This window comes from Macaca thibetana, chromosome 2, assembly GCF_024542745.1.
Source record: "Macaca thibetana thibetana isolate TM-01 chromosome 2, ASM2454274v1, whole genome shotgun sequence".
Classification (NCBI taxonomy): Eukaryota; Metazoa; Chordata; class Mammalia; order Primates; family Cercopithecidae; genus Macaca; species Macaca thibetana.
This window is the reverse complement of record NC_065579.1, coordinates 107,446,604-107,466,428: the sequence shown is the minus strand read 5'-3', so window position 1 is coordinate 107,466,428 and position 19,825 is coordinate 107,446,604. Positions and strand designations below refer to the sequence as shown.

The 19,825-nt window shown below is 46.9% G+C and overlaps 2 protein-coding genes and 1 pseudogene across 9 annotated transcripts in view; 2 read left to right on the top strand and 1 right to left on the bottom strand.

Moving 5' to 3' along the window:
* Nucleotides 1–19,825, top strand: part of STIMATE (STIM activating enhancer) — a 239,118-nt gene that overhangs the window by 13,398 nt on the left and 205,895 nt on the right. The window lies entirely within an intron of this gene.
* Nucleotides 2,617–4,655, bottom strand: LOC126948987 (transcription initiation factor TFIID subunit 4-like; annotated as a pseudogene). Its single transcript, XR_007723579.1, has 2 exons — nucleotides 4,243–4,655; nucleotides 2,617–4,118 (listed from the first exon to the last, which is right to left on the bottom strand). The product of XR_007723579.1 is annotated as a transcription initiation factor TFIID subunit 4-like (transcript).
* Nucleotides 3,999–19,825, top strand: part of SFMBT1 (Scm like with four mbt domains 1) — a 150,942-nt gene continuing 135,115 nt past the window's right edge. For 3 of the 7 annotated variants that reach the window (XM_050781079.1, XM_050781078.1, XM_050781080.1), the window contains exon 1: nucleotides 5,615–5,790. The gene's annotated coding sequence lies outside the window, so the exon portion shown is untranslated. Of the gene's footprint in view, nucleotides 4,263–4,653; nucleotides 4,912–5,614; nucleotides 5,791–19,825 lie in introns of those variants that run through there. The other 4 variants (XM_050781075.1, XM_050781081.1, XM_050781076.1 and 1 more) reach the window with 3 other exon arrangements.

Here is a 19,825-nt window from a genome sequence, read left to right as displayed (position 1 = left end):
ATGACCAGAAGTCAGTTTTTGATAAGTTACCCCTCGTTCCATGCTCTTCTGGGGCTGCATCTTCTGTCAACAATCCCCAACTCGAATTTCCCAGTAATGTGGTTTCCCAGTAGAAGCTGGCATGCCTGGTTTGTGGCTAAGCTTTGCTTCTCTTTAAGGATGACCTGGAAGCTTTCAGTTTGCTCTTTGTCCACAGGGAATGTTATGGCCTGTCCTGAAGGATGTTGCAAGAGTTAAAGGAGATTCTGTCCAAGTGCACATGTGCATACTCACACCCACATCTACACAGTGCCCGATACAAGTCAGATGGGCAGACAGTTTTAAACTGTTCCTTGAGTTCTCTGTTCTTCTTCATTAGGGATCATGAAGGTGAGCACTGAAGAAAGGCAAGAGAGTTTTACAATATTTGAATAAATTGAAAGATAGGACCGGACGTTGGTGGCCAGCACTTTGGGAGGCCGAGGTGGGTGGATCACTTGAGCCTAGGAGTTTGAGACCAGCCTGGACAACATGGCAAAAACCCGTCTCTACTAAAAATACAAAAATTAGCTGGGCATGGTGGTGCACACCTGTAGTCCCAGCTACTCAGGGGGCTGAGACAGGAGGATTGCTTGAGCCTGGGAGGTAAAGGCTGCAGTGAGCCATGATAGCACCATTGCACTGCAGCATGGGTGACAGAGTGAGACCTTCTCTCAAAAAAAATTTCAGGCCGGGCGCGGTGGCTCAAGCCTGTAATCCCAGCACTTTGGGAGGCCGAGACGGGCGGATCACGAGGTCAGGAGATCAAGACCATCCTGGCTAACACGGTGAAACCCTGTCTCTACTAAAAAATACAAAAATCTAGCCGGGCGAGGTGGCGGGTGCCTGTAGTCCCAGCTACTCAGGAGGCTGAGGCAGGAGAATGGCGTAAACCCGGGAGGCGGAGCTTGCAGTGAGCTGAGATCCGGCCACTGCACTCCAGCCTGGGCGACAGAGCAAGACTCCGCCTCAAAAAAAAAAAAAAAAAAAAAAAAAATTTCAAAAAGGCTGGGCGTGGTGGCTCACACCTGTAATCCCAGCACTTTGGGAGGCCGAGGCGGGTGGATCATGAGGTCAGGAGTTCAAGACCAGCCTGACCAACATGGTGAGACCCCCGTCTCTACTAAAAATACAAAAATTAGCCAGGTGTGGTAGCGCACGCCTGTAATCCCAGCTACTGAGGAGGCTGAGGCAGGAGAATCACTTGCACCCAGGAAGCAGAGGTTGCAGTGAGCCGAGATTGCACCACTGCACTCCAGCCTGGGTGACAGAGCGAGACTCTTGTCTCAAAAAAATCATTAACAATAGCTAACATTTAGAAAACATTTACTATGTCCTAGGCGTTGAGGTTGTGAGGCAGCTGTTAATCTTTTTTTTTTTTTTTTTTTTTTTTTTGAGATGGAGTCTTGCTCTCTCGCCCAGGCTGGAGTGCAGTGGCGCGATCTCGGCTCACTGCAAGCTCCGCCTCCCGGGTTCATGCTATTCTCCTGCCTCAGCCTCCTGAGTAGCTGGGACTGCAGCCGCCCACCACTACGCCTGGCTAAGTTTTCTGTATTTTTAGTAGAGACAGGGTTTCACCGTGTTAGCCAGGGTGGTCTTGATCTCCTGACCTCTCCACCCGACTTGGCCTCCCAAAGTGCTGGGATTACAGGTGTGAGCCACTGTGCCAGGCCGGAGGAAGCTGTTACTCTTATCCTAATTTTACAGACCAAGACCCGAAGGCCCAGAGGGGATAGGTAAGTTGCCAAGGTCACAGGGCTGGTTGTTGAACCTGGGTGGTCCCTCCTCAAAGCCAGTCCTCTTAATGGTAGGATGCATAGAGACACATAAACCAGTGTGGATATCAACTGATACTCTGAAAAAAGAAGACCTCATAAGGGCATGAGAGGGAATCAAGCCTTTTTATATGTCAGAACCTATTCCAAAGAACCAATATTTAGATTCACATGGTATTTGCTCAAACTTAGGGCTACAGAAGGAAATGGAGAATTCAGAAATATATTAATCAAAATCAAAAGTCTAGCGTAAAAGTAGGTTTTACTAAACAAAGGAATTTTTTATTTTTTATTTTTTTTTTTGAGACGGAGTTTCGCTTTGTAGCCCAGGCTAGAGGGCAGTGGCGCGATCTCCGCTCACTGTGAGCTCCACCTCCAAGGTTCACACCATTCTCCTGCCTCAGCCTCCCCAGTAACTGGGACTACAGGTGCCTGCCACCACGCCTGGCTAATTTTTTTGTGTGTTTTTAGTAGAGACGGAGTTTCACTGTGTTAGCCAGGATGGTCTCGATCTCCTGACCTCGTGATCCTCCCACCTCGGCCTCCCAAAGTGCTGGGATTACAGTCGTGAGCCACCGTGCCCAGTCTTTTTTTAAAATTATTTTTATTTTTATTTTTTGAGATGGAGTCTTGCTCTGTCACTCAGGTTGGAGTGCAGTAGCACAATCACAGCTCATTGCAGCCTAAAACTCCTGGCCTAAAGTGATCCTCTTGCCTCAACCTCCCAAAATGCTAGGACTACAGGTGTAAGTCCCCACGTCTGGTGAATAATTATTTAAGAAATGGTAACTGCAGAATTAATAACAACCGATGACAATGGTAGTGAGTTATGTCCATATTTTACTCCAAATAAATAAACCAAAATAAAATCAGGATAATCATCAGAGAATGAAATATGAAATGAAATTGTACAAAACTAGCAGAAAAAAGACTATCAGATGGGCAGCAGAAAGCTCACTTTGTCAGAATTGAAGCAATTAAAAAAACCACAAAGGATTCACTAGAATGACACATTGAACATTAGAATAAAACAAGAAAGAACAGGCTAGAAAATATTTGCATCAACGTCGACAAAGGAGTAATATCTATAATACAAAAAAAGCTTGTTTAAAGTTAGAAGAGGTTCAAGTCCCCAGAAGATAGATATGAACAGAACATTCACAGAAGAGGGAATGCAGATAATAAATGCACGGAAAAAAAATTCATGTTTGGTCACCTAAGAAATGCCAAGTAACCTTGAACTAGCAATAGACTATTAAAGTAGGGGGGAAATGGCACTCAATGTTTAAAAGTGTGTTAAACTCCTTAAACTTGTTTTTTGGAGGCGGTAGAATAATTGGGGCAGCTCTTGGTGAAAACATGACGCTGTAAGCCAAGACTACTTGGCCATTCACAGCCTTCTACCTGGGAGCCTTTCCACTCCCAGGTATTTGTCCCAAGTGCAGAATTCAAGGATACGTCAAACAACTGTGAAGAACCAAAAACATTAGGGGGCTGAGTGAATAGTTCAGGACACCTGCACACCTTAAAAATGAATCATGTGAACAAAATAAAAATGGTAGTGAAAGTAGTAACAAAAACAGTGTTGTTGCAACTATATACAGTGTATATATATGTTTCATGTCGTGAAAAGTTTCATTGTAATAATATGGATTACTGTATTCTTTTTAGATTGTTCTCTTTCTGGTTGTCATATTGTTTTTTCAGCGGTGCTAAAAAAAATCTGGATTCAAATCCAGCCAGCGGCGTGACTTTGAGTAAGTTCCTGAAGCGGGATATTTCCCAGAGTGGTTGAGGGAGGTGGCTTGAGTTTGCGCCTGGCACACGGAGGGAACCCTAGACTTTCTTCTTGCTGTGGGGGCGCCTCTGGGCCCTGTCCGAGAACTCCTTTCAGGGCCTGGGAGTCTGATCGGGAACTCCCTCCTGGAGGGAACTTTCCGGAGCAGGTGGGCGGGTGTATGTCCCACGGGCACCTGCGCTCAGGAGAAGGGGGCGAGTTCAGGCAACGTAACCGCTCACGGTCACCTCGGGTTGCGGGGCCGGCTCGAAGCCGCCTTCGAGGTTCTGATTCTTCCCGGGGCTCGGGGCTCTGGGCTCTTTCGTCCCAATTCTTAGCTGTCCTGTGCCCCCTCGCTGCAGGAAGACTCAAGATTTACAGCGCGCCTCCTGCGAAAGCCTAGAGACACCGGGGGCGCCGAAGGGCCCGCGCCGGACTTCGCAGACAGGGGGCACTTGGGTGTCCCTTTAGGTCTCAGAGGGCGCGCCCGATCCCCGACGCCGGGCAGGCAAACGGGCGCAGCCCCCACGGCGGCGGCACGCGCGCATCTGGGATCCGGCCGCTTCTCTGCTCATGCCATCTTGTCCGAACCGGTCACGTGCGGGCGACAGCGGCGCTCTTCGCCGGGCCAGTACGCCAGGTCCGACCCGTGAACCCCTCTGGGATCCGCACCGCTCCGTCCACAACCCGAGGTGAGGCGCGGGGGCCCTTCCCTCCTGGGTCGGGGTCGGGCCAAGGTGGGTTCCCGGGGAAAGGTCTCCTCTTCCGGGCCATTCAGCTCGGGGCCACGGCGCCGTCGGGGGCCCGAGGCGCCGCCGCGTGTCCTGCGCCACGGCCTCGGAGCCGTCCGCGCCGAGTTGCTGGCTGGGGGCGTGGGTGGCCCGCGGCGCCTGACCCCCGGCACACCAGCCTGCGGAGTCCTTGCCTCCCGCGTGGCCCCAGTCGGGAGGGATGGCGCTGGGGCGGGAGCGGGGCAGCCGGGCCCGGGGGCTCCACGGGCGCGGCGCGAGGGGCGCAGGCTGCCTGGAGGACCGCGGAGCTGGGGGTGGGGGGGCGCGGGCGCATGCGCCCTGCGTCCGTGCCATATTGGAATGAGTCGGAGCGCGGAGCGCCGCCGCCGCCTCCGCCGGAGCGCGGGTGGAGGGGGGCGGGGAGAGCTGCCGGCCGCCCCGCTCCGCCGAACCCAGCAGGAAGGAGGGCGCGAGCGGGCGAGCGCGGGCAGCGCGGGAGGAAAAAGCGCCCGCGCGGAGGAGCGAAAAGAAGGAAAGAAAGAAAGAAAACGAGCGCGAGAGGGGGAAAAGCGAGCGATCGAGCGAGCGCGCGCGCGAAAACTCCCGGCAGGTAAAAAAGCGGGGCCGCCGGCTGGGCCTTCCCGCGCGGCGGCCTGGAGGGGCGGCGGCGGCGCCGGGGCAGGGGACCGCACGGCGTCCCCTTCGAAGCGGCCGCGCAACTTTGCCAACGGGAAACCGCCGGGCGCCGGCGGGCGCGCGGGCTGAGGCGCCAACGGGCGGCGGCGGCGGCGGCGGCGGCACGTTGGGGGCGGGGGCGGGGCGGGGGGAGCGCGGCGCCCGCGCGCGGCCCCGCGGTCCCGCGCGCCGGCCGGCCGGCAGCAGGGGCGCGCCTGGGCGCCTCGCCGCGGCGGAGAGCGGCGGCAGCCGTCAGACCCTGGCAGGCAGCGCGGCGCGCGTCAGCCCGCAGGAGGCGTGAAAGGAAAGTGGCCGGGCGGCGGCAGTGGCGGGCGCCCAAGTTCCCCGGCGCGCCGGGCCCGCCGCGCGCCCCTCCCCGCGCGCGCCCCGCGCTCCGCCCGCCGAGCCCCCGCGGACCCGCCCCCCGGGCTCGCTCCGGGCGGGGCGCGAACCCGCAGTTGGGGCCGGGCGCGCGGCCGGTCGGAACTTCGGAGGGCCCGGGCGGTCGCCGCGCGGTGGCGGAGCGTCTAGCGGCCGCCGCAACCGGTGGCTCCGGGCTGCCGTTGTGAAGTGAGCGGGCCTCTCCCGTGCCGCGGCCCGCCGGGCACCGCCGCCGGACCCTGCGCCGACCCGGCAGCGCCCCGACCTGCCGCTCGGGAGGTCCGCGACCGTTTCGATTTCTGTTCCTAAAGTCCGATTTTGGACGCTGAAAAGGAGGCTGTGGAGGGGCGAGTGGCGTCCTGGGAAGCAAGGCCTGCTCTGTGCTTAGCAGAAACGCCTTGTGCGAACAGAAATAAATTCCCGCGGAAAGGATGTACGTTATGTTAAGTTTTTCACAAGATGTCAGCTGTTCCCGTGGGGTCTAAAACTAAGCCGGCAGGCACAGGTCACCCCCAGAGCTTATGCTCGAGGAGTGGTGGACGTTCGGGTCAGGTGGAGGTGTTCCCAGCGGGTGGCCCGAAGCAGCACTGGTTGATGGTCCCAATTGGTGTTTTTGAGTCCTGTTAGCACTGATCTGTGTTTGAGAACCAAGTAACCATCAAAGAGATTTGAAAGGAAGTGAGATGTATTTTGTTAATCCCCGCGTGTGTCTTCTCTTGAACCACATTTTCTAAGATGTCATACTTAATTTTATTGCATCTGGATAAAGTGCCTGAACATATAATCATTAATTTGTCAACTGGCTTGAAAGGATGAAGGAAGATGAATGTGCCTTTATGTGTACACTTTGAGGCCTGTTGACTAGCGTTTTGAGGCATTCGTTGAATTAGGCCATAGGTAGATTCGGAGTTAAGATTTGTTTGCGATGTCAGGAAAGTAACGGCCTGGTAGAAACGGCCAGAGATCAGGAAACAGTTCTGTTATTACCGTTGTAATTGACTAACTGCCTTATCTTGGGCACTTTTCTTACCCGTTGTAGCTTTGATTTTCCTTATTTGCAACATTAAGATAAACAGATCATTTTTGAGGGTGCTTTCAGTTCGAAAATTCGGTGGCTTTTTAAACTGAAAGATTCTTAGAAATCACAGTGTATATTTTGATAGGTTCTACATAAAAGTGCTCGCAATGTGTGTCTTTATTAAAATTCATTTGGAAAAAATATCTTGGTAGCTAGATCCAGAATGGTTTTATATGATTGTTTGAATAGATTTTTAACAATGTATTTCAATGTGCTTGAAAATTATATGTATTTTTTATTGAGGTATATATAACCTACAGAAAGATCTTAAGGGTACAATTCAATGACTTTTTATGCATGTATACACCCTGATAACCACACTCAGATCAAGATATGGAACATTTTCAGGCCCTGTATATTTTCCATTCAGTAAACACATTCCCCCTCCCCACGGCAACCACGATTCTGACTTCTGTCACCACAGATGAGATTTGCCTCAAAACAAGACCCTTTTGAGGGTTAAAGGGGCAATGCTAACAAACTGAGGATAGCTTGTATGTAAACTTGGAGTTATGGCCGTGTAAGCCATGACCCTTTGCTTTTATAATGATTGTTAGGGTTTTCGTAACCCAGAATAACTTAAAATTCTCTCCTAAGGGACTTCTTAGAAGATTTCAGTGGGGGCAATACTTTGCAGGTTACGATTTGTAGTTCTTGGGAGTCCTTATGTTCACAGACAATGGTATTAATCTATTACTTCCCATTTTTGGAATATAGGTACTATATATTTGTAGACAATAGATTGGAATAATGAATCATGAATTTTCCCAACAAGTTAGAGTTTAAGGTGTCAGTAGATGAATCAGTGTCTTAATGCCTAGAATTTGCTGAGAAAATTGAATGAAAATTGGTTTTTTAAAGTTAAGTGAATTAAGAATGTGTAAGCTTTAACAAGGTTTTCAATGACAGCAGTTAACTTGACTTATATATACAGGATAGTCAGGTGGTTTATCAAATCATTTAAAGTCCAACAATGAAAGCAAAAACAAAAGGTTAACTAAAAATTGTGTCAGGTGTGATTTAAAGAAACCAGCGTGACTAAGATGCCTGTGTAAATTAACCCTCTGTCTAGGAAGGTGGACTTTTTTTTTTTTTTTTTGAGACGGAGTCTTGCTCTGTCGCCCAGGCTGGAGTGCAGTGGCCGGATCTCGGCTCACTGCAAGCTCCGCCTCCCGGGTGCACGCCATTCTCCTGCCTCAGCCTCCCGAGTAGCTGGGACTACAGGCGCCCGCCACCTCGCCCGGCTAGTTTTTTGTATTTTTTAGTAGAGACGGGGTTTCACCGTGTTAGCCAGGATGGTCTTGATCTCCTGACCTCGTGATCCGCCCGTCTCGGCCTCCCAAAGTGCTGGGATTACAGGCTTGAGCCGCCGCGCCCGGCCCTTTTTTTTTTTTTTTTTTGAGACGGAGTCTGGCTCTGTCGCCCAGGCTGGAGTGCAGTGGCGCTATGTCGGCTCACTGCAAGCTCTGCCTCCTGGGTTCCCGCCATTCTCCTGCCTCAGCCTCCCGAGTAGCTGGGACTACAGGCGCCCGCCACCGCGCCCGGCTAATTTTTTGTATTTTTAGTAGAGACGGGGTTTCACCGTGGTCTCACCGTGGTCTCGATCTCCTGACTTTGTGATCCGCCCGCCTCGGCCTCCCAAAGTGCTGGGATTACAGGCGTGAGCCACCGCCCCCGGCCGGAAGGTGGACTTTTAAATATTCTCCACTGAAGCACATGCTGCAACAATTTGCATTTCCTTCACCAGTGTCTTCTTGTGCCTTTTCTTGTTTCTACGGTAAAGGAGATGGGTTAGATGTTGTAAGTGAATTCTTATTTTGTTAGTTCCTAACAACGGCTTGTGTTTTTACTGCAAAGATATCCCTGTGATAAAAGTTGGGAATGTTCTAAGGCCTGTGGTGTAGGGATCCATGGGGAATAGTCCACAAAGTTAAAAGGTTTTCTTTTGTGAAATGATTTCACTGAACAATTCTTTTTTTTTTTTTTTTTTTTTTTTTTTTTTGAGACAGTCTTGCTCTGTCACCCAGGCTGGGGTGCAGTGGCCGGATCTCAGCTCACTGCAAGCTCCGCCTCCCGGGTTTAGACCATTCTCCTGCCTCAGCCTCCCGAGTAACTGGGACTACAGGCGCCTGCCACCTCGCCCGGCTAGTTTTTTGTATTTTTTAGTAGAGACGGGGTTTCACCGTGTTAGCCAGGATGGTCTCGATCTCCTGACCTCGTGATCCGCCCGTCTCGGCCTCCCAAAGTGCTGGGATTACAGGCTTGAGCCACCGCGCCCGGCCTTCACTGAACAATTCTGTCTTTTTGTGTTAAGTTAGCCAGCCAACTCACTGACCAGCCACTAAGCTGGATTTGGTCACTCCACCCAAGATTCCCTCATTAGCCAAGAGAGTAATTGATGACTTAGCTATTACTGATCCATTGTTTCTTTTTGTGTCTCTTTTTAAATTTCTTGGCTTTTATGTGATCAGATTGTTTAATTTAAAATCTATTAAATTTTTAAGAGAAGCAACTAAAGAGATATACAATGAGAAACTACACAATGAAAGGGAATTTCCTTTTTTTGCTATGTTTTGTTGTAAACTCAGATTTTTCCTTTTAAAAATGATTGCTGGCTAGGCACAGTGTCTCACGCCTGTAATCCCAGCACTTTGAGAGGCTAGGCAAGAGGATTGCTTGAGACCAGGAGTTGGAGACCAGCCTGGATGAAAGAAAAGGGAGACCCTGTGTCTACAAAAAATAAAAAAAATTAGTCAGGCATGGTGGCGGGCGCCTATAATCCCAGCTCCTCAGGAGGCTGAGGTGGGAGGATCCCTTGAGCCCAGGAGTTTGAGGTTGCAGTGAGCTATGATTGCACTGCTGCACTCCAGCCTGGGTAACAGAGTGAGACTGTCTCAAAAAACAAACAAACCAACACAATATGATTTGCCTATCCATAACCTTACTGTTTCTGTAGTGTACTTTTGCTTTCACAGTGATAACTAGACTGGGTTTAGCTGTGGAATGGTGGTGTAGCAGCAAGTCTGTAGAAAAGATGAACTATGCAAAACTTCATTGACTTTTTAGTTTGACTTCATGTTATGTTCACATTAAGTTAATACAGTCCAAAAACCAGAAGGCTATTATTTAGACAGACATTTTACATCTTTAATATTTTTAATGTTACATTTTTTTCTTGTAATTTTCCAAAATTTTGCTTTCTCGATTATTTGGCTGATAACCAATATTTCGGAATAATTACATGAAAATGAAAGAACTTGTAATGAGTAAATGATACAACTTCCTTATGGCAGAGTATTTTTCTTTTAGTATATAGCATTTATTACCTAACTGGGGTATTTTGTATTTGAAAATAATATTTCTGTATATACATAGTTATTAAATGGGCTAAAAGTGTCTGGGGATTTTGGTTACTTGGGAGATTTTGAACCATTAGAGTTTGGGGAGTGGAATTTTGATAGGAGTCTCCCATTCTTCAGGGGATACTAACCTCATTGGAACATAATTTTTTTTTTTTTTTTTGAGACGGAGTCTCGCTCTGTCGCCCAGGCTGGAGTGCAGTGGCGCGATCTCAGCTCACTGCAAGCTCCACCTCCCAGGTTCACGCCATTCTCTTGCCTCAGCCTCCCGAGTAGCTGGGACTACAGGTGTCTGCCACCATGCCTAGCTAATTTTTTGTATTTTTTAGTAGAGACAGGGTTTCACCGTGTTAGCCAGGTTGGTCTTAATCTCCTGACCTCGTGATCCACCTGCCTTGGCCTCCCAAAGTGGTGGGAATACAGGTGTGAACCCTGTGCCCGGCCTTTTTTTTTTTTTTTTGAGACGGACTTTCACTCTTGTTGACCAGGCTGGAGTGTAATGGCACGTTCTCGGCTCATCACAACCTCTGCCTCCCGGGTTCAAGCAATTATCCTGCCTCAGCCTCCCAGGTAGCTGGGATTATGGGCATGCGCCACCTTGCCTGGCTAATTTTGCTATTTTTAGTAAAGATGGGGTTTCACCATGTTGGTCAGGCTAGTCTTGAACTCCTGATCTCTGGTGATCTACCCTTCTTGGCCTCCCAAAGTGCTGGGATTACAGGTGTGAGCCACCGTGCCTGGCAGAAAATGATTTAAAATAGAATGTGGTCAGGTTGTTGCAGATTCATGTTTAAACTTTTCAAAAGGGGGAGGAAGGATAAGAACGACGACACGTTATTAACAGAAAAATTACGTGACTTCACTGCATAAGTTTTTTTTTTTTTTTTTTTTTTTTTTTTTTTTTTTGAGATGGAGTCTCGCTCTGTTGCCCAGGAGTGCAGTGGCGCGATCTCGGCTCACTGCAAGCTCCACCTCACGGGTTCACGCCATTCCCCTGCCTCAGCCTCCCGAGTAGCTGGGACTACAGGCGCCCGCCACCTCACCTGGCTAGTTTTTTGTATTTTTAGTAGAGACGGGGTTTCACTGTGTGAGCCGGGATGGGATGGTCTCGATGTCCTGACCTCGTGATCCGCCCATCTCGGCCTCCCAAAGTGCTGGGATTACAGGCGTGAGCCACCGCGCCCGGCCGCATAAGTTTTAATGATTTCATTGTAAACCTTTTCCTCTAACTCAGAGACACCTGAAAACGTGTATGTAATTATTCTTTCTTTTATTCAAGACGATGTTTTTACCTTATTTAGCTCTCTTTAGACTTATCACTCAAGGAATTTATTTAAAAGCAAAAAATAGGCTGGGCACAGTGACTTACACCTGTAATCCCAGCACTTTGGGAGACCAAGGCAGGCAGATCTCTTGAGTCTGGTAGTTTGATACCAGCCTGGACAATGAAGGGAAGCCCTGTCTCTACAAAAAAGAAAAAAAAAAAAAAATTAGGTGTCTTGGTGCGTGCCTGTAGTCTCAGCTACTCAGGAGGCTGAGGCAGGTAGATCCCTTGAGCCAGGGAGACGGAGGTTGCAGTGGGCTGTGATCGCACCCCTTCAGCCTGGTGACATAGCGAGACCCTGTCTCAAAAAAATAAATAAAAACAAAAAAGTAGTCTGTAAGTTGTGTATTAAATGATGAGTTAAGTCCCTGTTGAACTCTGTGGTTTGAACAGTTGAATAACTTCAGTGAGCCAAGCATGTCACTATGGAGAGAGAGGCTATACAGTGATATTTCTAACATGATGCACAGTGCTGTGTGCATTGGGTCTTTTTTTTTGTTTGTTTTTTAACTGGCATACTGGTCTGGTGCATTGGTTCTTTTTTGATGTTTTTGCTTGGTCTAGAGAAAGGTTAATTATTAAACTGATGCGGGGCAGATAGGGTTGTTAAGTGTCAGTATCTGTTTATCTGGGAAAGTTGGGTTCTGTCTGAGATGGTATTTGGAGAGGATCTTAGATGAGAGATGGAAGGTGGTTTGTTGGCAGTTGAAAGTGTGGGGCAGTCACACATTTGGAATGACAACATGAGCTGGGATGAGAAATTTAGCAATTACTAAAATGCCTAGGAGTTTTTCTTGCTGATACTCAATTTAAAGTGTTAACCAACAAATACTCAGATTTGAATTCCAAATTATTATTTTTTGTACCCTGAAGAGTTTTTTAAAAAGCATTTGAGGTGGCTACTATGGAATATTTGCTCAGTGGTAAGGCTGCCATGGGTTACTGCTGGTTCTTAATTTCTTTTCACATTAATTTGCTCCCCAGACTAGAGTGCTTTCCTGTCTCTCAGTTTTTTCTAGTGTTCTTTCTTAAGGTTCAGTTCCTTTAAAATTTTCTGTGTTAAAAATAGCATATGGTAATTTTGAATTGTAATTTTAGGATACCTTTTGGGCTCATTTTGACTTGTGACATAAAATAACCCTCTTGGGGTGGTTAGATGGTGATCACACCAATGCACTTAGCATATTGCCTGTCTCGAACATAGTGATATATAATGAGGATGTAAATTTTTATTATTAAAAATTGTTTATATGTGTGCATCCTGTACATGTATCCTGGAACTTAAAATGAAATCAAATTAAATAAAATTTATACAAAAATTAGCCAGAGGTGGTGGTGGACACCTGTAGTCCCAGCTACTTGGGAAGCTGAGGCAGGAGAATTGCGTGAACCCTGGAGGTGGGGGTTGCCGTGAGCTGAGATCACGCCACTGCACTCCAGCCTGGGTAACAGAGAGAGACTCTGTCTCAAAAAAAAAAAAAAAAAAAAAAAAAAAAAAAAGACAAAAAGAAACAGCAAACATGGTTGTGGTAAGATACATACATATAGCATGAACTTTACCATTTTGACCACTTTTAAATGTGCAGTGCAGTGGCATTAAGTACATGCACATTGTTGTGTAACCGTTACCACCATCCATCTCTAGAACTTTTTTATCTTCCCAGACTGGAACTCTGTACCCATGAAACAGTGATTCCCCACCTTCCCTCCTCCCACCCTAGACAGCCACTCTTCTACTTTCTGTCTTTCTGATTTTGACTATTCTAGGTACCTCATCTGAATGTAATCATAGAGTATTTATCCTTTTGTGATTGCCTTAGTTCACTTAACATAATGTCTTTAAGGTTCATCCATGTTGTAGCATGTGTCAGAATTTTTTTGGAGGAAGTAAATTATTTGAAAAACTTACATAGCAGGTAAAGTGGAGGTCAGGTCACAGAATACTGTTTGCTAGGATTTGTTTACGTCCCTTGGAAGAACTCCGTATGTGCCCAGCAGAGCTGAGAGAACCAGGTACCTTTTCCTTAGATACAGTTTGGGCACACTTGCTTATTAGAACAAAAGAGACAGAGCAGATTGTGACAGCAGGGTGGAAGACAGGGAAAGTATAAAAGCGAAGGTTGCTGGAGTCTGGGGTCTCATTGAGTAAGAGTAAGGCCTTGTGGGTCTCAGGATGCCATCTTACTGTGTGATCACTGACATTCGTGATGTTGGCCTGAGTCAAAGCATGTCATCCAGAACAGTTAACCATAAAAGTTTGTGTGTTCAGAGTTATAAATAAGCCTTCACCTATCTGAAAGGCATATTCAGTGACTCAGTCCCCAGCTGTTCTGGTTAGTTGAGGTTTTGCCATAGTTCACTCTTGTTTCTGTATTGATAGAAAACTAGTAGGTGTTTAAAGAGGCTTAATGACTTAACATAATAATGATACTGCCTAATTAATGCTCTGTATTTTAGATTTATTATATCACTTTAATTCTGTATTTGCGAAATACAGATGTCCAATCCTGGTTGGAGAGAAAGCAGGTTTGACAGTTAAGGATTATAGAGAGTTGAGCAGTTATGTACTTTCAAAATGGTTAAAGAGTTATATTTTCCTTTTATTATTTTCTTCCATTATTATTTTTAATGGCTGTATTAATGTAGTAAATGTGGGATGAGTTTCCTATACTGTTTGTTACTGGGGGAAGGCCATCTCTTAATTTACTCTCCTCTCTTTGTGGCAAGGATGTTTTTGACTTTCTGGAAACCATTGAAGAATTGACAATGTCATGAAGCCTGATTTTTATTGTGCCTTATTTTACTATTCGATTCTTAAGAATGGTTAGTTGTTTCCTAGCATTAGTAAGGCTTTTCTGAAAGTGTCAGTTTCTTTGGCATGGTGTTGTCTAATAGGGCATGGAGCCATAGTAGTAAAAGTCAATGGTTAGGGGAGGAGATACAGGGGAGGAGACAGTTGTCTAAGTTGGAGTGCCTGGGCTCAAGCATTTCTCTTGCCTCAGCCTCCTGAGTAGCTAGGACTAGGTACATGTCACAGCACCTGGCTAATTTTTTAAAACATTTTTTTTTTTTTTTTTTTGAGGCCGGTCTCGCTCTGTCGCCCAGGCTGGAGTACAGTGGCCCGATCTCAGCTCATTACAACCTCCACCTCCTGGGTTCGAGTGATTCTCCTGCCTCAGCCTCCTGAGTAGCTGGGACTACAGGCATTCGCCACCACTCCCGGCTAATTTTTGTATTTTTAGTAGAGATGGGGTTTCACCGTATTGGCCAGGCTGGTCTTGAACTCCTGACCTTGTGATCTGCCCAACTCGGCCTCCCAAAGTGCTGGGATCACAGGCTTGAGCCACCGTGCCCGGCCTAAAACTTTTTTTTTTTTGAGACGAAGTTTTGCTCTTGTTGCCCAGGCTGGAGTGCGCTGGTGCGATCTCGGCCACCTCTGCCTCCTGGGTTCAAGTGATTCTCCTGCCTCAGCCTCCCGAGTAGCTGAGATTACAGGTGCCTGCCACCACGCCTGGCTACTTTTTAATATTTTTAGTAGAGACAGGGTTTCATCATGTTGGCCACACTGGTCTTGAACCCTTGACCTCAGGCGATCCGCCCGCCTTGGCCTCCTAAAGTGCTGAGATTACAGGCGTGAGCCACTGCGTCGGGCCTTTAAAACATTTTTTGTAGAGATGAGGTCTCTCAGTGTTGTCCAAGCTAGTCTCAAACTCCTGGCCTCAAGTGATTCTCTAGCCTCAGCTTCCCAAAGTGCTGGGATTACAGGCATGAGGCACTATGCCCAGCCTGAGTTTCATTTTTATCATTGAGCAAAATGAGCAGGGTTGGGTGGTCTAGCTAAAGACAGAAATTTGAGAAACTTTGGGTGTATTATTGTTGTTACAGGTGTTTATGATGGTATTAAAACATCTGAATCGCTTGACCTCTTAATGTAATTAATATTTATTATTTTAATTTTATTTCTCTTTCAACGTTGGCTTTCCAGTCCTCAATCAAGTTATAGTTGCACTTAAAACATAGTTTTCCTTATCGTTAATATGAATAACACCGTATGCAAATTGAGAAACAGGCTTAGATCTTCTCCTAGGCATTATCTGTACCCAGTTTTCCTGTAAGTATTCAATTGGGCTCCTCAATCAACAGAGAAGAGCTTCAAATGACTTTCTTTGTTTCCAGGCTCCATTCTCAGGAATGGCTGTGACAAGGGAAGCAGAGGGCTGGGTGGGCTCTTCTGGCCTCCCCTTCTAGGGAGAGTCTTCCTTTTCTGCAGCAAGTGCTTGAGGAGGGCTGCATGATTCCTGCAGCCAGCCAGGACAGTAAGACACAACTGCCCCCACCCTAGCTCCTCTCCTAGCCATTGACTTTTACTCCTGTTTTTGGCTTTCCATTGACTTTGTGTGACAGGAGTGCTTTCCGGAATAGTCTGCTGGTGAAATGTTGGGTTCTGGTATGGTATTCTTTCTCTACAGCCTACTTGAGAAGCTTCTCTGTTCTCCCTGTGCCTCGTCTTTTATCTCATTGTGACCTTCATTTTCTCCCAGAGTTCCAGCCCCTTCAGGCCTGGACCCACTGTCTAATCTTTGAGCTGCTCCCTAGCCAATCCACTTTGTTCTTTCCCTCTTTCCCTAATGTGGCCCTACAAGCCACCTGCAGCCTTCCAGCCAGTTCCTCTCTCTGCTCCTGGTTATAGACTACCTTGGAGGAGAATTCAGGTTCTCCAGACAGCTCTGTCTTGAGGCAGACCTTTCTCTTTGCCTTTTGTAACCTTTTAAGACCTTCCCTTCTTTCTGTTTATTGAGGCAGACCTTTCTTTGCCTTTTGTAACCTTTTAAGACCTTCCCTTCTTTCTGTTTACATCTCTCTTAATGAAGTTGTCCACATTTAGAGTTTGTCTAGTTCCTGTGCTCCTCTAAGACCCCTATATCCCTGCCCATTGGGCTTCCAAGTTGGGTGCCACACTGGCACCTCAGAATCCATGGATCCAAAATATGATTTCTCCTTCTATCCCAAATGCGCCAGTCCTCTAGTAGGCCTGTTTGCCCAGGTCTCTTTCTTTACATTGCTCCTCAGCGATGGTGTTTGTTTTGTCCACTGGCAGCTTTCCTGTGGAACGTGAGGTCTTATTCTTGAATTACCAACCTTGGAGTTAGAACGTACAGTTCTGACTCCTTGGTTTTCAAGTGTTTTTAAAGTTGTGGAACCCCTTGTTCTAATGAAATCTTTCTAGGAAGCCCAATAAGTAAAATAAAATGAGAGTCCTCCTAGTGGAGTGGGGGTGAAGGGCCAGCATCCCGTCCTACGGCTGGATAGCTGGACATTCTCTGCTTCCCTCTCCTCCCAGGCAGGACTGGCGGCTGGCTCTTGGGGCAGCCTTCCTCATGGATTCTGCATGAATGGAGCTCCTCAGAGTTGCTGTCGGCACTGCTGTGAGGGCATGCTGTATGTTTTAAACCATTTATCTATTCTGTACCCCACTTTTTTCCTTTGGAAATTTAAATTTTGATTGTAACTGATAAATGTAAAACTAGTGCCAGTGATGACTCTTGCCAAGGAAAAGGAAAGACACCTTGGAAAGTGAAACTAGGTTATTAAAAAGAGTTAGCTTCATCAAATGCTGAGACTGTCAAAAGTGCTGAAGGGCTCCTTTCGAAATTTACTTACGTCTCTGGCTGGGCGCGGTTGCTCACGCCTATAATCCCAGTATTTTGGCAGGCTGAGGTGAGCGGATCACTTGAGGCCAGGAATTTGAGACCAGTCTGGCCAACATGGTGAAACCCCATCAATTTTAATAAAAAAATTAGCTGGGCGTGGTGGCACGTGCCTGTAATCCCAGCTACTGGGGAGGCTGAGGCAGGAGAATCACTTGAACCTGGGAGGCGGGGGTTTCAGTGAGATGAGATGGTGCCACTACACTCCAGCCTGGGCAACAGAGTGAGACTCCATTTAAAAAAAAATTTACTTAAGTCTCTGCTGACTCTTGAAAGCTGCATTTCTACCAATATGAACATTTTCAAGATAAACTTTGTTTAGTTTTACTGTGTTTGTTTTGTTCATTTATCAATACAGTAGGCTTATACAACCCATAAAACTAAAATCTTACATATGTGCAGTGAAAAATACAAACCTTGTTCTGTTGCTTCCAAATAGTCTCCCTACCTTCCCCACTCTCCCATCCATCCAACTACACTGAGGCCAAGTAGAGCTTTCTAAACAAACTTGATTTTAGTCACATAAAATCCCACAATTGGCTGGGTAAAGTCCAAACTCCTCAGGAAGGCATGCGGAATCCTTGAAGCGCTCAGGCCCAGTCCATTTGTCCAGCTTATCCCCCTCTCTCATGGCCTCCACAGCCTCACCAACCCACTCACCTGTAAATCATTTCCTGCCGTGTTCCATCTGCTTAGGGTGTTCTTCTGCTAAGGCAATGCTCCCAAAATGTCAGTCTCGCATGGACCGTCGTCACACTTTTTGGTATATTTGATTAACAAAATTATTATCATTATTATTATTTTGAGACGGAGTCTCACTCTGTCGCCCAGACTGGAATGCAGTGGCTCGATCTTGGCTCACTGCAGCCTCTGCCTCCTGGGTTCAAGCGATTTTCCTGCCTCAGCCTCCCAAGTAGCTGGGATTACAGGCGCCCACCACTATGCCCAGCTCATTTTTGTATTTTTAGTAGCGACAAGGTTTCACCATGTTGGCCAGGCTGGTCTCGAACTCCTGACCTCAGGTGATACAACCGCCTCAGCCTCCCAAAGTGCTGGGTTTATAAGCATGAGCCACTACGCCTGGTCCACAATTATTCTTTTAATATGTTTTTAATTTTAATTTTTTAAATTTATTTGTAATTAATTATTGAAATAGACTCTGTCACCCACGCTGGAGTATAGCGGTGTGACCTTGGCTCACTGCAACCTCCGCCTCCTGGTTCAAGTGATTCTCCTGCCTCAGCCTCCCTAGTGGCTGAGATTATAGACAGGCACACACCGCCACACCTGGCTAATTTTTGTATTTTTAATGGAGACGGGATTTCACCATGTTGGCCAGATTGGTCTCGAACTCCTGACCTCAAGTGATCTGCCCGCCTGGGCCTCCCACAGTCTTGGGATTACAGGCATGAGCCACCATGCCCGTGCCAGTGATGAATCTTGCCAAGGAAAGATTCCTTAACTTAAATTTTATAAAGTATTATTACATTTTAAAAATGTCAAAATGCAATGCAGGTAATAAATCTAACCAGTTTATTAAAACACATTCCTTCAATAAAATTTTCGGCAAAGTCCTTTGTACTTAAAAAAAAAGAGGTACCTGATAATAGATGATATTAAGGAATTTTTTTTTTTTGAGACGGAGTTTTGCTCTTGTTGCCTAGGCTGGAGTGCAAAGGCGCCATCTCGGCTCACTGCAGCCTCCGCCTCCCGAGTTCAAGCGATTCTCCTGCCTTAGCCTCCCAAGTAGCTGGGATTACAGGCATGCACCACCACGCCTCGCTAATTTTTTGTGTTTTTAGTAGAGACAGGGTTTCTCCATGTTGGTCAGGCTGGTCTTGAACTCCCGACCTTGGGTGACCCGTCTGCCTTGGCCTCTCAAAGTGCTGGGATTACAGGCATGAGCCACTGGGCCTGGCCAATTTTTTTTTTTTTTTTTTTTTTAGGTGTGATAATGGCGTTGTAGTTATTTATACATAAAGGAGAATGTGCTTATTCTTGGGAGATGCAAGCTGAAGAATTTAGAGGGTGAGGTATGATATCCTCAGCATTTTCAAATGGGTCACAAAATGTGTGTGTGTGTGTAAATCTTTGTTTATATAGAAAGATAAAGAAAATCAGGAAATTTAAAAATTTTGAATCTAAGTGGAGAGTATTTGGAATGTTTTCAAAATCTCTGTTTCAGAATTTTGATAAAAGCTTGTAGTTGAGGGGGATAAAAATGGCTGCAAAAAAACAGTATTAAAAAAATTGGGGGCCAGGTGTGGTGGCTCACACCTGTAATCCCAGCACTTTGGGAGGCTGAGGTGGGTGGATCACTTGTCAGGCATTTGAGACCAGCCTGGCCAACATGGTGAAACCCCGTCTCTACTAAAAATACAAAAATTAGCTGGGCGTGGTGGCATGTGCCTGTAATCCCAGCTGCTTCGGAGGCTGAGGCAGGAGAATTGCCAGAACCTGGGAGGTGGAGGCTGCAGTGAGCTGAGATCACGCCACTGCACTCCAGCCTGGGCGACAGAGCTAGACTCCGCCTCAAAAAAAACATAAATTTTATTAAAAAATTTTGTAGAGGCAGGGTCTTGCTCTGTTGCCCAGGCTGGTCTCGAACTCCTGGCCTCAAATGATCCTCCTACCTCAGCTTCCCAAAGCACTGGGATTACAGACATGAGCTCTTGCACCTGGCCCATAAATACTTCAAAAGGCAGAGTCTTTGGTAGGCCTCAAGTTTTCTTGTATTCTGTCAGGGGCTTGGGTGTGGGGAATTTTTGCTCAAGAAATCCCTGTTTGTCCTTTAAGGCCCAGGGCTTCTGTGAAGCCTTCCCTCCTGGACTCCCTCAGATTGCATTGACCACGCTTTGCTCTGGGCACTCACAGCGTTCCACATATTCCTCTCTTAAAAGTATTACAATTGTGATTATTTGTTCAGTGTTTCTCATCTCTACTAAACTGTGAGCTCAAGGTCAGAGATGCTATTTTATTCCTAGCTATTTTATTCCTAT